Raw genomic sequence first — 18,138 nt, forward strand, 5'->3', positions numbered from 1 at the left:
CTCAGGTTGATGCTTTTCACTCTGATTACCGTCAACTAGATTGTGGGTTCTTTGAGTTATGAGGCTGCATCATACTCCTTTTTACATCTCTGACCGCATCCAGCAGAGGGCTTTGAATGCAATAATCTGGTGCTCAATTAATGGTGATTGAACATGTGAAAAGGATGCCAGTGACATAACCTTGCACTGGGAGGTTAACGAGATCTAGTTAATGGATACTTTTATCCCCAAACCAAGAGACGCTCCTAGAATCCCCAGTGTTTTCCCCTCGGCCGTGCAGGTGAAAGAGAAGGGGCGGGACACTCTGTGTTGAACTTAAATGTTTCCGTTTATACTATTTCTCTATGAGAGAAAGAGTTCTTAGCGATCCCCTTGCTCGGATTCGCATCATGAGAATTACTAGTTGGCCACAGTCTCAGCTGCAAAATTCACTGATCATCATTCTGATGATTGGAGCAAGTAGGGATTTGAAGTGGATTGTCTCTCCCTAGTTCTAGCTCTTCTCTTTCACTCTATCTGATCAGCAATACGGGGTTCCATATTCCCTGACTTGGCTCTTTAATATTCTGAAGGCTTTTGCCACCCACAGGCCCACCCGCAGGATTACAAGTGTCCTTTTGGGACTGTGACTTCCGTGGGATTGACTTCTCTTAGATTTGGGAACTGATGCTCAGCTATGGTGAATGCTCTCATCCTCTGCTAGAGAAAATGTTGCCTTTGTGGTCATTAACGATACACTTGCCACCTCCAACTTCAGATACTAAGGGAAAGGCGTTTTGCAATAGGGACAAGAGATGGAGATAAATTTCAGATGCCCTTTTCACACAAAGATGATTTTCTCAAAATGGAACGAGATTTCAAGGATCTTTGTCCCCTTCAGAGAGGCTTTTCCAGTGCATGGATACTATGGGAATATGATTATACAAATGCAGCAGGAAAACGTACTCCTGATCACTATATAAATCACTTGATGCTAGCAGTGATCTCATTTTTAAAGCCATTAGTAATCACGAATGATGGCTAAATTAGGAACATAGTCTTAAAGAGCTTCCATATTGATTGGCTGTTTTCATCCCTTCTTCTCCCTCGTGCTATTCTGTGATATCGCCTCAGCCTCAGAGATTCAGAGCAACAATCTGCCGAACACATGAATACTAAAGAATTGGTTTCCTTAGTAACAATAATCATGAAGCAGCTCTCAGAACTTCCTGCTTTTCTGTCTGTTTTCTGTTGGTCACACAGAAAAAGACGGCCAAACCGAGCCTGCCCAGAAAAGATGCACATATATATCATGACCCCTAAGTGGAAGGGAGGCTTGTCTCTGCTGAGATCACATTCCTTTTCTCAACCGGCTGCCTTATTCTGTGTGGTTAGGGCTAAACCAGAGCACCTGCAAAGGTCCATGACCACCTCAGAACTCTTTTCCTTTCGAGTCAAAATCTGGAACCACAAAACCATAATGCAGGACACATCACCAAAATGGTTCCTTCTCTGTGGGAAACATGGAACTTCCCTAAAAAGAAGACCTTCTTTCTTTCCACAATATTTCTAATAACAAAAAGAAAATGGGGACTTCCCTGGTGGTCTAGTGGTTAAGACTCCAAGCCTCCAATGCAGGGGGCCCGGGTTCGATCCCTGGTCAGGGAACTAGACCCCGCATGAAACAACTAAAAGAGCTCTCATGCCGCAATGAAGATCTCACACATGGCAATGAAGATCCTGCGTGCCGCAACTAAGACCCAGCACAGCCAAATAAATAAATATATTAAAAAAAAAAAAACTATAGCTAAAATCTTATTTACAAAAAACAAAAAAGAAAAGAAAGAAAGAAAATGGTCATCAAGTAGAGAAAGCTCTGCTGATTTTCCAGGATATCTTTTTTTCCGTGTCTGTTGTGAGAAATTGCCCTGCTTCCTGCCCCTCTTCCTAACTCTAGCCAGGATGAATTCAAGCAACCGCCCTCCATAGGAGCAGAAAGGATGTGCGTCAGGAAGCCTTGGGCCCACCGTCCTGCCCCCGGGTCCTGAGCCCGTTACCCAGACGTTTTTGATGGATTCTGCCATCTCACTTCCTGGATGCACACCGGGGTGCCTGACCCTTTGTGGCTCCACCTCCTGGCCTGGATTCCCAGCTGCGGCTACAGAGGCATCGCTCTGCCTGGCAAAGCACATACTGGCTCCTTCTTGCCTCAGTTGGCTCCTTAGGGCTTCTTGATGGGCAAATACAAACGAAGCACCGCTTGGCACTAGGCACGATGTCAAACACTGTGGGTCTGGGAATGACTGTGAAGTGACAGTCCCTACCCTTATGAGGTTCACGGTCTGAAACAATAATTTGGGTGCAGGACAATAATTATAGTACACTGCAATAGGAGCTACACCCAGGGTAATGAGGACCCCGTAAAAGAAGGGTCTAATACAGCCTGTGAAACCGGAGGCAGAACAGGAAAAAGTTCCTGGAGAAGGTTAAGCCTAACTGTCTTAAAAGTTTAAAAAAAGATAGTAGGAATAATGTAAAGTATGTTGAACGCTTACTATGGACTAGGAACTTGACATGTGATATACATTCATTATTTAATTTAATTCCCACAGCAGTGTCCTATGAAGCAGATTCCATTATCATCCCCACTTTACAAACTGAGGCTTATGGGTCAAAATTTCTCACACCTGGTCACAGAGCTAGGAAGCAGCAGAGCCCACAGTCAGACCCAGAGCCGTGTGACAGTGAAATCCAGGATCTTAAGCACAGGCCGAGTGGAAGGAGGGGATCCCAAGTGCTCTAGTGTGACAGGCACACGAGCGGTTGCTTTGCCAGAACGTGAGTGTGGGGTGAAGCGTGGTCAGAAGCAGGATGGCCAGCTCATGGAGGCCCTTGCTGATGAGCTTGGCCTTGGTCTGCAAGGTGAGGGCAAGATGCTTAAGGGTGGTAAGTAATGCTGGGAAATGGTCTGATATGCATTTGGGGAAGACTTCTGGTAACAGTGAGGAGGGTGGATTTAAGGAGCTAGAACTGGTGGCCGAGATCAGGTAAAAGCCCCTCACAGTGAGTAGCCCTGGTAAGAAGTGATGTTGGCCTGAATTTGGGCACTGACAATAGGGATGGAAAAGAAGGGACCTCCCACTGCTTTTCCCACAAAGCTCCATCTGCTGGATGCCTGCTTCTGACATCGCACCTATAGCTCAGGCTCTAGGGCTGCTTGTGACCTGGTATCTTCACATCTGTCTGCAGTTACCTTACCCTCCCCAACCCTACACTGCATCTCATGTTGTTTTCAACTCCCAGAGCCTAGTACCGGGATGGGTACCTCGCAAAGGAATGTTGACGGGAGGAATGAATGAACTGGAACAGTTTCCAATTTCCTGTTTAATAAAACTCATGGTCCTGACCATTGCAGTCTTGTTGCTATCTTTATTCAAAGGTGATACAAAAGCTGGATGGATGTTCTGATTAAGCATGAAGTGTGAGTGATCCTTGATTAATATATAGTATCATTTCCTCTGTCTTGGATTTGACTCTGGAAAAAAAGATGTCAAACAGTGTGTACCTCAGACCCCTTAGCAAGAAGAGAAAGAAGTGGAACTCAGTGCAAATTCCTATTTACCTAGATATAGAGGCAGGGATGAGCCCTCTCTTCACATTTTTCCCAATTAAAAGTTGGGCCAAGTCTGGTGGAATGGTGACAAGTTGAACTGGGTGTGCATGCACGTGTGCACACACACACACACACACACACACACACACAGATGGCTGAGACATTCCAATGAGTGGAGGACCTACTGTGCAGCATTTTGAAGGCAACACAATTCATAGCTAAAAATTTGAATAGCTTCTCCCATCTGACAGTCTTAATTTGTCCTTGTCCTAGAAGGAGTAAAAAACTGAAAAAGAAAACAACCTGTACATGGGTGTTTATAGCAACTTAAATCATAAATGCCAAAACTTGGAAGCAACCAAGATGCCCTCCAGTAGGTGAATGGATAAATACACTGTAGTACATCCAGACAACAGAACAGTATTCAGTGTTAAAAAGAAAGGAGTTACCAAGGGATGAAAAGACATGGAGGAAACTCAAACGTATATTACTAAGTAAAAGAAGCCAATGTGAAACGGCTAATTACTGTATGACTTCAGCTATCTATCATTCAGAAAAGGCAAAACTGTGGAGACAGTAAGAAAAGAAAAAATCAGTGGTTGTGGAGTCAGGGAGTGAACAGGCAGAACATGGAGGGCTTTTAGGGCAGTAAAAATAGTCTGTATGATATCATCACAGTGCATATATGTCATTATACATTTGTCCAACCCATAGAGTGAACTGTAATGTAAACTGTGGACTCAGGGTAATTGTGATGTATCCATGTAGCTTCACCCTTATTAAAAACTGTACCAACTGGTGAGTGATGTTGATAATGGGGGAGGCTACGCTTGTGTGGTGTAGGAGCTAGATGGGAAGTCTCTGAACTTCCCTCTCAATTTTTTAATGAATCTAAACTGCTCTAAAGAAGTACATCACAATTTAAAAACACAAAATCAGAACAAACAACGGTAGCGTGAACTTGATGACATCAGCTGCAATGGAGGGAAATGCACATAATATTCTCTGGCCCAGCATTCAAACAAATAACTCAAGGCTTTCTACTTTTTGTACATGTTCCCAGAAAAAGAATCTTGAGAACCTATGTACATCCCATGCACATTTTTAGATAGCTTCACAAGATCAAGCCTGAGATGGACAAAGGATTCAGGCACCCAACTTGTGTGGGACCCTATCCTCTTTTGTATGACGAGATGTACTGCTGTTAAAGAATGAAAATCTACAAATAAATGCAAAGGGGGGAATTAATGTAATTCTCCTATTCTGTGGTAAAGTAGAATCCTATGGCCTCTGACTCACTAGCCGGAGGCAACAAATCAGCAACAACAACTCAAAGAGACATAGGAAAATACAACTAGTTCTTCAAAAACCATAAAATAGCAATTACCATATTTTAGCATATGGTTTTACACTGAATTATTTCACAGTTATAATTAGGTTGCTAATGCAGTGCAGAATTAGACGATACACTAATTTGGTATATATTTTATCTAATCTGATGGAAATGTAACATTTAGAGGGCTTGATTCTTTTTTTCACAAGCAATTAAAAAGGACTTTAATATCACATTTTAAAAAATTGTGTTGGCCTTTATGATGTGATGTGTATGTGTATGTGTGTGTATGTGTGTGTGTGGTGGATGTGACAGAGGGAGAGAGAGACAGAGAGAGAGAGGAATTCCATCCCAACTACAGGCATAAGCCATGCCCTTTAGTCTCTGATTTATTTCCATCATGTAAGATTCTTTGCTTGCTTGCTTGCTTATTTTTTTAATCTGTTTTTCTTTTTTGCCTTTGGTAAATTAAAACTGAATTTTCTTCTCCAGGACAATTCTCTGTTCCAGTCATAGTAAATACCAATTTCATTTCCATCCCATTATTTTTCTAATTAAGCATTTGTCATGCAAAAGGAGATCTGAGGTGCCTGTGCTTTCCATTATGCAAAATATTCAGTTATGATAATAGCTTTGGGATGGCACCTTGAAGGTGTTATGGAAAAAAATCAGAGAAGAAAAATAATAAAATAAAATATATTTTACCTCGGACTTTTGCCAGTTTATTTTCTCCCTGATTTGCCACAGTTGTGGGTATTGACAACGTCCCATCGGTTGTGAAGGATGCACACATAATTCACATCCTTTAATAAGGAGAATTCTATTAAATCTTTATCTAAACATTTTAGAGGTTAAAAATGTAACCCTGCATCTCATTTTTTTTCTCTTCTGTTCACACTTAGCAAAACCTACAACTTCTATACTTGATGAAACGTGCTTCTGACTCAAATTGTTTCAGAACAAAGTACGAATATGCCAGAAGGACAACCTGATATTTCTTGGAAATTCTTTCTTCCTTCTTATGACAAATCCCAAGGGGCTAGGCTCTGTCAAAGGATAATTTATTTTCTAAACCCTTTGAACACAAAGCTTTTCCATTTTCCGTGGCAAGATATTTTTTCCAAACATTAACCATCACATCTTATAGCTATATTTATAGCCATACATACACTATATATCCATATGCATATATTCTGTATATGTATGTCTATATGTATATTTTAATCTATTGATTTATAAACTCTAAGGCTTCATTTTTCAATCATTTCCACAGTTTACACAGAATAAGCTGTGAAATTGGATTTTTTAGAAGTGGGACCCATTTCCTCTCAATTTCTCAAAAAGTGTAGACTGAGAACTTTCCGGTTTTGGAAGGAACCCTGGTGTATTTTCTGAAACACACTGTGCATGGCATGTGTGTGTGTGCACTGCCTGAGTAGACAGTGCTGTTAGTTGAACTCACTGTGATTCTGCGTGTTCAGTATTTTCAAAGATGCTGTTGCGGTACCCCCTCCCAGATCCTGTTTACTGGGGTCCCTTGCTGCTCTGAGTGCTGGCTGCTGAAGGCTCACAGGTGCCCCCATTTCTGGGAAGGTTGTCCTTGGCTAAAAAGAGGAGCCACCTCACTCAGGAGGCTGGTGGGGGGAGGTCACAGCCAATGACTGATTGGGAAGTGGTACAAAATGCTGGCACCACGGCCCCAGGAAGGAACAATTCTGTGGGTGGTTAAAGCTCCAGAGACCCCCATGTTGCAGGTCCTGGTGGTCTTGATCTGAGACCACATCGCCTCCCTGCCTCTCCTGCTTCACTCCTTCCCCCACAGGACTTTCCTGAAGAGCACTTGCTCAAGAGATCACAGCACCCAAATCCCTGTCTCAGGTTCTGTTTCTGGGAAACTTCTTTCAATTTTAGACATTCAATTTCCTAATCAATAAAATGTGGATAATAATTCCCGCCTAGTCTATTTCTCAAAGTTGGGGTGTGAATGGCAAATTGTGTGGAAGAATTCTGGAAACAGCCAAAGCAGTAAAAATATTTTGCAGGCACCATGATATATCATTTGTTTTAATATTTAACCTTAGGTTCCATGAAAATATGGCTGATTTCTCCCAACTTGTGTTTTTTACACTTTAGGCTAATGTCCACTGTGCTCATTTTGCTGCTCCCTGGCGAGGGCTCATTTGTTAAGAATTGCTGACTTGTCTGTACCGCTCTTTGCACCTGGGCTCTCCAAGGTAAAGGAGGGAAAGAAACGTGCGTCCAGCAAGTGACTGTGTTGGCCCAGAGAGCACAGAGTCCCTGCCCAAGGCCAACTAAGCAAGAACCCGAGACCTGGTCTTGCCAGATCTTCACATGGTTTTAAGCAACGCCGGGCACCAGATATTTATGTAAAATCTCCAGCTTCTTAAATACTAACAACACATTTTTTAAAAACTGTAACACTCTACTATTCAAGCAAAACATAACTGGAGGCCCAATTGGGCTAGTAGTGGGTAACCTACGACCAGATTTAAGCCCCTGAAGTAAGAGACCAGGTAATGCCCACTGAGGCCTCAGCTCTAGCACGGCGCTCAGCACATGATCCATGAAAGATCCCAGAAGAACAGGACCACCATTAGCAGTGTCGGTTTCCAAGGAGTGAAATGAATGACCGCTAGCTTTAGTAACTAGTTTTCTACTTTGTAAAAACCATTTAGCATATGATTCTTTTCCCTAAACAGTATTATAACATGTGCAGATTTTTATTCACTTGCCAGCTTGCTCCTGCACAACTTTTCAAGGACACTGTCTGTTTCCTTGTCTATGAAACAGAAATAATTATGCCTGATCTGAAAATAAGCAAAAGCATGTAAAAGGACTTTGCAGACAGTGGCCATCAATCCAGAGAAATCACTGTTCTCTAGATTCTGCCCTGAGATCTAAATCCCGCACTCAGAAATCTGAAACGAACAGGGGCTCTCTCATCTTTCTTCTAAGATGGAGTTTCCTTAACGTTAGTCATGATTTTTGCTATAAAAACTGCATTATTATTTCCTATTACTATTAATTACCTAATTTTTTCCTTTAAGTCAAATAGATTTTTTTAGTTACTACCAACCATCTTTTTCAATTACCAACTTTATCTTTGCCTAAGCAAAGCAATAATATCCATGAATGCACAGGTTTTATGTCCTAGTATTTAATTTTTATACAGACACACATGTAGAAGTGTATATGTATGTGTCTATATATGTCTTTGTGTATATATACATATATATAATATTCATCTGTGTACCACCTAAAATCACTTTGCCTGTTACCAATTATATGTCTCCCATTTTGGAATATTCTGCCCCCCAGGGATAGCGGAATTTTACAGAAAGATTTTCCGGCTCTATCAGTTTTTATTAATTTACTCAATAAGCATTTGTCACCTATCTGTCTATCTCATGTAAACCTGGAACAGGCAGGAGAAGATTGATATCACTGGTTCCACAAAATTTTAAACCACTCTAAAAAGCTTTGTGAGCCCACGTGGCTAATGAATTTCAGGAAGGAAACTCACGCTCCAAATCTTCCCGCTCCAGATTCCTGTGGACTTGGGACCACTCAGGAATGACAGAGGGTAACCCAGAGAGAGCCATATTTGCAAACTGGTGAAGCTCTCAGAGTCTGCCCCAGGGGAATCCAGATAGCGCTGCTAGTGAGTTTTAACACAGCAAAGCGGTGGTGCCTTCTCGACAGCCTTCATGCAGGAAGCTGTCTGATGCTATGTTCCTAACTATCCAACCACCCAACACTGTAATTTCTGAGATTGGCTTTAGTCATTTAGTAAGATAATGGCATTTAAGCCAGTCACCATTAGGATATCAGATGATGTTAATAATTACAGTCTGCATTTAGGTGGCGCCTCTCCAGGCAAGCACTAAGAGTTTTACAAACATTATCTCATTTTCATCTTCATGACACCCTTGTGAAGCAAGCATTTTTTATAGCATTACTACAGAGAGAGCAGCTGAGGCGTGAAGGTTAAACACATTGCCCAATCTGAGAGCACATGTGCAATCACGGTTCTCAAACCTGGTTTGAGGTCTTAAGAAAGTCTCTGTAATGTGTTCGTGTAAAGGTTTCACACCAAATACAGGGGATGTCTCTGAAAATATTTACATTTAGGTCTGTAAACACACAGGCTCTTTAAAATCTGTATTCAGTGTATCTAATTAGCAAACAAACATAGAGGTCTAAGTGGAGTCTGATGTACGAAATACCATCTGCCCCATAACTTATTTAATAAATTGTTAATGTAGCACTTGCATGTGGCCGGCATTGTTCCAAGTGTTTTATAAATATTAACTCCTTGACTCCTCCCAATAACCCCATGAAGGAGGCGCCATTATGTTCCTCATTGTACAGGGAGGAAAACCAAAGAAGTTAGACAACTTGCCTAAGGTCCCACAGCTGGTAAGTGACAGAGCTGAGATTCAAATGCACATGATCTGGTCCCTGAGTTTATGTCTTTAAACCAGAACACTGTGCAGCTATCAAACTTATAATAGTTATTTGTCTGAAAATGTACTATTTCTTTCTCATGCCACTCAAAGGCTTTTTTCCTATGTCAGTGGTTATCCACTTAACCCTATTCCAGACAGAATCTTCCCATGTAGCCAATCATCCTGACCCCAACCCCACTGCGCTTATAATCTAGGTGGATGACTCACTGGTACTTTAGCAGAGTGACTGGAAAAGAAGGTTTCAGAAGCTCAGCAAATCACAAATCCGTTCCATGCAGAGTCCAACAAGGTATCGCCCGAAAGTATTAAAAAATCCTTTCTTCATTTGTGCTTTGGGGAAGGAAGAGTAAAATTCTCCTACTAGTTTGTCTCAGGATTCGGATGAGTTTCTACAGTAAGCAAAGGTATTTTTCACAAGTGACTTATGCAATATACCTTATATTTGGAGAGTGCTTTCAAAGTGTCCTATATATTCATTATCTCATTTGATCCTTACACAACAGCCAGTGAGATAATCGGAGAAGCTATTTTCATAACCACCATTTTACAGATGATAAAACTGAGGCTCAGCGTCATTAAATAAACTTGTCCAAAGTCACCCAGCTAATGAGCTACAGAAGCAGAATACATCCAGTGTCATGTGTTACTAAACCCTATAAATTATCTCATCTCATATTTAGCTTAACACTTCTGGTGATACCATTGCTAAAATCACACACTTAAATAAGAGTGATTCCTCCTCAGGGGTGCAGACAGGACACTTGAGAACATTTAATGATTTCCACGTTCAGCTCCCTTCTCCTTTTTCGAGAGAACATGAAATAGAATTTTCCAGGGTCATCAAAAAAGAGAAGAGCTTCCATGTGGCCACTTCTACCAAACATGGGACTCATACCCGCTGATTTGCCCAGATGCTGCCCACTTCCTGAGTGAGGGGAATCTCTAGGTCTCAGAAGAGCCATCTCCCTTGTTGCAGGAACGTGTCCCTTCTCCCCTGGTTGTGGACACTGTGCTAAGGATTAGTTCCACTAAAGAAGGAATGAAAAGGCAATTCATTCGGATGAGTTACGTATGGGAAAGGCATTGGGCCCTGGAGGTCAAATCTGCCAGCTTTTACTTTCTCTATTAAATGTTTACTTTTCTCTTCTAACTGCTAGAACAATTGCAGTGAACCATCACCTGTGATTTAAGATTTTTCATACTTAGTCTGCCTACTTACTATTTATTTATTATTGGTATTCTTCCAAACAGGTCATTATTGCAATCATTGGCTTCCCTCCTCCTCTGCATATGATCTTTACCTCTGCTTGACTGGGATCCCATCCTCTGATGTTAGCTTCTTCAGTTTTTCTCCCTGCCACCTCAGGATTTCCTGGATTTTCTTCCCCAGTTAGTCCCACTTTCATGGGAAGAGGTGACCTCCTCCCTCCCAAGGCTAAATCAACCCCTTCTTCTGCTAGAAACCCCTCCCTTACCACCTTTTGAGAATTTCACTCCATCAATTACAAACATCTCTCCCTGACATTCCCATCCTACTGTGTACCTCAGCCTTTCTCTCTTTCCTGGAATACTTCCCTTTAACCACCAAGAGGTTTAAGTCTTTTCAGTTCCTCTAAGGCTGTTCCATTCTTCACGGCACACTCTCTATGCTGGCTTCTATGACATTAGAGTCATAGAAAAAAATCCACTACCTCCCAAAAAAATGGAAAAGCAATCCACATGGAACCTCTTCAGTGGCTATTGCTGTGTAACAAACCACCCCAAAGCTGAATGGCTTAAAACACAAAAATTTATGATATATTAATTCTGTGGGTTAAGCTGGGCAGTTCTCCAGCTCACAGGGTGTAACTTAGATCAACCAGGAGCTGCACTCAGATGGGAGCATGGCTGGTGCTGGAATCTCAACCTCTGGGACCTGTCTGTGTTCTCTCACACCATTCAGTAGTCCTGGAGCTTCCTGACAGCATGGCAGCTGGCTTCCAAGAGCACAAAGCAGAAACTGCCTGCCTTTTGAAGGCTTAGGCCTGAAGCTAGCACAGTAGCGCTTCCCCTTCATTACACTACTGGTCAAAGCAACTCTCCAGGCCAACCCAGGTTCAGGAGAGGGGAAATAGACTCCATCTCTTAATGAGAGGAACGGCAAGGAATCTGTGGCTCACTTTAATCCACCACAGACTTCCACATTTGCTCAGCTCAAATCACCACTGTTATCACAATAGCTACTTGGAATTATTCCCTAAAGTGTTAATAAATCTTGGTCAGATCATCTTATGTAACTCCTAGGGTTATTATTTCTCCAAAAAAACAAAACAGCTCAATTTCTGGCCTTAGGTTAATAGGAAAGTAATTTTATAGACTCTTAAAATTCAAGAGCTGCTTTAAGAACTATTTAAAATTCAGCTAGAATTTATATAGGTCTGTTTTATAGATACAAAGATCAGGTAGCATATCTATAAAATCTAGAGAAAGTAGGTGAAGTGAATTTTAATCTTTTTTTTTTTAAAAAAAAAAAAAGCCAATATATTTCTGTTGATGACTAAAAAAATGCACAATGTGAGAGTTGCGAGTTAAGTTTTATCTGGGGCAAAATGAGGACTATATCCCGGGAGACAGCATTTCAGATAGCTCTGAGAAACTGCTCCACAGAGGTAGGGGGGGAAGGTCAGAATATATGTGATTTTGGTGAAGGGGGAGTACATGCAATCAAGCACATATTTTTGCAGAAGGTCTCTGCTAGTCACGAGGAGCAGACGTCACCATGAAGGAATTTAGTGCTTTTCTAGATATGAGGAGATACAAGAATTGCACTCATAAAATCAGCTCCTAAAAATATCTAACTATCTGAAGACCTGTTCTGCCAGTTTTTCCAGAGCACAGAGTGCCTCATTCCTGCTCTCCACCCTGAATTCCCTTCAGGGGGTGTTGAAGGTCAGCAGCTGCAGAATCACGTGACTTAACCTTGAAGAGGTAGATGGCAACTGCCCATGGCAAGTGCCAATTTGTAGCTGACACTGTAAAGAAGATGAGTATTTTTCTGAAAGGCAAGGATAGTCATAAATCAGAGGTGTCAACTAGGTCTATTACTAAACAGTAGCAAAGAGACTGCTCTCGATGCCCTGTCCAGGTACTCAGCAGTGCCCTTACTGGCCACCCGGTGTCCCACTGGCTTCCTGGGAGGGCTGATCAAAGGTATGTGAGGCTGAAGATAAGACCTCCAGTCCACCAGTTCAGATTTGCTGTTGGCTATAATCCAGCCTTCTCATGGGTCCTCAGATGTGTCTTACTCCTTCTTACCTCTGAGTTACAGATACCATTCCTGTTTATCATTATGCCCCACTCTCTCTCCTTCCCACACTTTTCCTTTTGCCTTAGCTAAATCCTCTTCACCCTTTCGGTGATGGGATTATATTTGTCATCCACAATGAAATTTTCTTTGAACCCACCCCCTTCCCAAAATTAGGTCAGATGCTCTTGAGGCCGTTCCAACTTCTGTTGTATAAATAATTTTGCAGAGGCTGCCTTACCTCTTCTCTGGGGTCTTAACCCATTATTCAGGGGTGCCCCTCAACAGTGTCTGTACACTAAGACCAGCTTCCCTGGCTCTGATCCATTAGTCCAGGAGCAGACACTAACCTTAAGATGGACCAAAGACATTCCCTTTTGAACTGAAAGACTCGAAGCTTTGATGATTAAGTTACATTAACGAAGCACATCAGAAGGAAGACCCATAAACTCTTGCCAAAGAGGTAGAGCTAATTTGACTCTTGCACTAGTTTATCTCCTCCTTGTGTTCCGTTAGACACGTCTATGACTTTCCCATGGATTCTGTTCTTTCCTGAAACTATCCAGAATTGTCTATAACTCCCAACCAAAGACTTAAAATAATTTATACCAACTGGAATGAACTCAGGTATGCATGTATAATGAATGGTGTATTTGTTTTGTGTCCTTTTCAGTGCTAGAATGAAGGCTCTGTGAAGACAGGAGGATGCCTGCCTTGCTTGGTGCTGTATTTTGAACACCAAGTGAAGTAGTTGGCACATGGTAAGTGGTCCATAAATAATTACTGAATGAATGAATAAATGGAAATATAAGACTGATGCAGCTCTTTGGGAAGTGCCTGGGAAAGAATGAGACTTTACTATGGTTGGGCGGGAGGGTTAAGGGACCATGGTGGGTTTGGATTCCGTGTTGGTGAGAAATGCTTTGAGTGGAGACTCTTGGTTGAATTGCTCAGGTTTTGGAAAACATCCTATATTACCTGATGGTAGAAAGAGTCAAGTACAAAGACCCTGTTTACCTTTGGATGCCAAGATTAGATGAAGGCTCTTTCTTACCATAGTCGAAAAAAATCTCTTTAAACTTGGGCAGTGCAGGAGAGGAGGACGGTAGCTCTATGAAGCAGTGGACCCTGCAGGGCTGTGTGTCCCATCAGAGACTGACTGGTAAGAGGGCAGCTCTGCAGCAGGAACAATGCCAGAAGTCTCTGGTGGTCAGGGTGTGGACAGAGCAGCCATGACAGCCATTTGCAGCAGGGAGAGTGGCTGGGGGTGGATGGAAATGAAAGGCTAGAGGAGATCCCATTTCCAGTCTACATTAATTCCCTGGAAACAGGGCAGGCAGGGTTGAAATTTCAGTATCCACATTGGTTCTAAAGCCACAGAACTCTGGGGTTGCTCACTACACCCCAAGCTCTTAGCATTTCCAGGCTGGTGTCACAAGGGTTACACTATCTGACCTGCATGCTGAGGTATTCTAGTAAGAAGCAGGGTTCCTGCAGGACACAGATTTTTAATTCATTACAGAGGTGGGTCTCTCTGCAATTTTACATTTTTTGGAGGACATGAACCTGCCAGATTACTTGGTCTGATGTGTAAAAACTGAGGTCAAAAACGGGAGCTTTGTATCTCTGTGCTTTAGCTATCAACTTTCTAATTGCCCTGAAAGCTGAAATAACTTTGTGTCAGAATATGTCTTGATAACAGCCAAATTCTGGATACAAAACTATCTCTGAACTTTGTAATGATATCCAACTACGAGTAAAAGACGAAAGCCTGATTTCCCAGCAGTCACAATACAGTAACCTTCAAACTCCATGACTCATCTCATTCTTCCTGGGGAAGTTTCCAGCTCTACCAGTTTAAGCTTGTCCAATCCTGCCAGGAAAATACTCTGCCAATGTACAGGTGTCTATGTAGAGGTGAGACATTTTGTTCAATTGCTATTGGTCCAAGACCACCACATCTTAGTAACAATTGTCTTAGTAACAATTGTATGCAAAACATTTCTTAATATTTGGTGAGGGCCCATAGCTTTAATTTTTTTGTTTAACAGTTCTTAAAGGGCTTTGCTCTAATTAGCTAAGAAGGAATGATATAGCCCAGTGGTGAAGCTCCTATAGTCTATAGCCAGACAATCTCAGTTCAACCTCCATTCTCCTGTTCAGTAGGGTGTGGCCAGTTCCTTATCCTCCCTAAGCCTCATTTTTCTCCTCTGTGAAATGGAGATAATAATAGGACATCCCTCAAAGAATGAATATGAGAATTAACTATCACAGAGCAAGCACTCAGCAAATGTTATTATTATAGCTATCTTTAACCCTCATAACATAAAATTATTTTATAAATTCAGATTTCTTAGTGTGGCAGTTTTAAAAATTGTTATAAATTCTTTGACACTGCTCCCACTGAAGTGGTGTCTAGGTCTCCTCCACTTGAATCTGATCAGGCTTGTGACTGCTTTGGCTCTAGAATACGTTGGAAGTGACCCTATGTGGCTTCCAAAGGTAGGTCATGAAAGAACATGCAGCTCCTGTGTTGTTGGCTGGAACAACAGTTCCAGTACAGTCTGACTACAGTCTGTACAGTCTGACTACCCCAAGACTTCCATGCTGGAGAGGCCACGTCAGCACTCTGGCTGATGGTCCCATCAGAGTCCAGCGTCCCTGCCTAGGGGCCAAGCGCTTTGAAAGCAGATCCTCCAGCTTCAACTGTTCCAGCCCTCAACTGCCTGAGTCACCTCTAGCTGCTGGAGTCCTCCCAGCTGAGTTCCCAGACCTCATGGCATGCAGACAAGTCATTCTCTCTGTCCCTGTCCAAATTTCTGACTCCATGAACATAATAATTCTGACTCGTGAACATGTAAAATGGCTATTATTTTATGCCACTAAATTTGAGGTGGTTTGTTATATAGCAATAAGTACATGGAACATTCATAAAATAATGGATCTGGGGGGAAACAATGGAGTAAAAGGGAAAATTAACCATATCAAAATCATCAGATCCAACCTTGATCTGTGTGCATAATTTTCAAATATCTATCAGTTTTTAATGATGGCAAAGTTTACTTTCTTCTTTCTAAGCTAAGTCTGTGTTAATCTGAAGGGCCTGCAGCAAACAGAATGACATACAAACTCCACACACTGCAGAGCCCCAAGGGGAAGCTCATGAGCCCACGTAAACATGGACTTCTCTTACTTCTGTTCTTGAGAGAACTGAGGGAAAATGAAAGCTGAAAAGAAAAGCCCTTGGTTTAAATGGACCCCGATTGCATTCCAACCTATCAGATCAATAATGCAGAGATTCCTAAAATCAATGTGCTAAGGCAGTTTTACCAAATGCATCTGCCTATTGATTAATACTCTGACTTTTAAATATAAACATGCATACTTCTTTGTTGTGATCAGAATTACAGTATGCAAAAGCCAGCAAGATACCCAATCTAATGGGTATTCATTAGATTATCATCCTAATTTTATAAATGAGGAAACTGAGTCTCAGGAAAGCAAGAAAACTCACCATGATAAAAGAAATGACAGTGCCTTTTGCTGAGCACAAAGAATACCCCAGTGTCCGGGCTTTTCTTCTGATGCAAAATAGATGTAAGAATGGCGAGTATATCCCCTAAAGGTCTACCCATGGATCAGATCAGATCACAGGAAAGCTACATTTTGAATCTATTTTTCTGCCGCCTTACAGACACCTTCCCCCATCTAAAATGTACCATTATTTCTCGGGTTTTATCATGGGTGGCCATCTGACAGTGACCTGTGGTGTTCGATATCCTTTATACTAAAACATCCAAATAACTGTCTTAGAGGTAGATTCTTGGCAGAGTTTTGGATTTTCTAATGAACTTAATTAGGTTACAGAAGCTATGGGATCTATCTTGTTTCCCTGGGTGTGCTGCCATGGTAATGCATGTAGTAGCTGCATTTGAATTCTAGTTCCCGCCATGGCCAGCTGGGTGAGCAAGGCAACATCTTAGCCTCCATTTCTGCATCCGAACTGCGGGTCATCATCTAACTACCTGCATCAGCGTTGTTGTGAAGATTAAGTCAGGTACATGATGTGACGATAACGTGCATGGAAGAAAATGATCTTTTTTTCTTTTTCCACTTTTTTTCAAGTATTAGGATCTCTTTCGCCTTAGATGTCTAGTAGAGTACAAATAGCCCAGTGCTTTTCTTTACTCTGTCCAAAGAAATGTCAGATCTCAATGAAAATGTCTGGTTGCCTGTTCCATTTGTTCTTAATCATAATTCCAAAGATGTTATTTTAAGAAGAATTTTTACTGATACTTTAGACACCATGGATTGACTTACACGTTGTATCTTCAGCCAGAGGATTTCAGGTTAAAGCAAGAAGCAAGTAAACAAACAAAAAAAACCACAATTTGATCAGACTATGATGTTAAAAGATGTATAATATTATCTCTCCCCCACACACACAAAATGTCAAGTCATCCAGAAGGGAGAGCAGACATGCTCACTTCCAGAGGCACAAGTTTTACTTGAACTCTTAAAAACCTCTTTCGGCACCAAAATGACTCCAAACTATGCTCCCCACATCTTAGCCAATCAGAGAGGCCTCTTTAAGAAATATAACATTTTAATTTACAAGGGATCATCTATATTTCTTTCCCAGGGCCTCAGAGAAGGACTGCATTTTAGATCGAATACAAATGTGTACATGTTTTGCAAAAGTTTTCCCAGATAGTATACACTATTTCCAATTGCATAATGACAACAGAACTCATTAAAGCAGAGTCATGAGATAGCTCTTTGTATTTTAAACTAAGATTTAAGTAATATATTTAGCAAAATCTTCTTTTACACTTTAATCTTTGAACTATAAGAAGATTTGGGGGTAATAACTACCCTACCTTATTGATGATAATTCAGTGATGGTGATCTCCCTTTCATACTTCTATTTTTTTAAAATGTTTTCTGTGAGATTTGTGTATAAGTAATCCATGATTAGAACCTAGACCTACTGAATATATCCATCTATATTCAACCTTTGAGTCTTAACCATGTTTAAAATGTAAATTCTAACAAATTACGGCTGACTCACAAAAGCTAAGTTAGTTTAGGATCTTAATATTAATCGGCTATAAGTGCCCTGTAAGATAAAAGTCAGGATAGTCAAACTGATAGTCCCCTTTGATAAGCTGTTTTAGGGATAGCAATATATGTTCTCAAAAGATGGACCTTTCAAAGAGTGCCTATGAATTGAGGTTCTGTGTATAAATGAATCCAAGAACAATCTCACCAATGTCAAGAACGGATTTGTGTAAGAGTGAAGAAAAAAATTAAGAAAGAAAAGACATTTAGTTTTAGAGTTTTTGCAAAAGAATACGGATGTTTTGTAAGTTAAGAATTAGCTTCTGCCATAATTCCTGGGTTAGAAATTCAAGAAGAAAGAAGTAGAAATCTATGCTGA

This window comes from Aethalodelphis obliquidens, unplaced genomic scaffold (genome assembly GCF_003676395.1).
Source record: "Aethalodelphis obliquidens isolate GAN/ISIS:26980383/991018 unplaced genomic scaffold, ASM367639v1 scaffold5, whole genome shotgun sequence".
Classification (NCBI taxonomy): domain Eukaryota; kingdom Metazoa; phylum Chordata; class Mammalia; order Artiodactyla; family Delphinidae; genus Aethalodelphis; species Aethalodelphis obliquidens.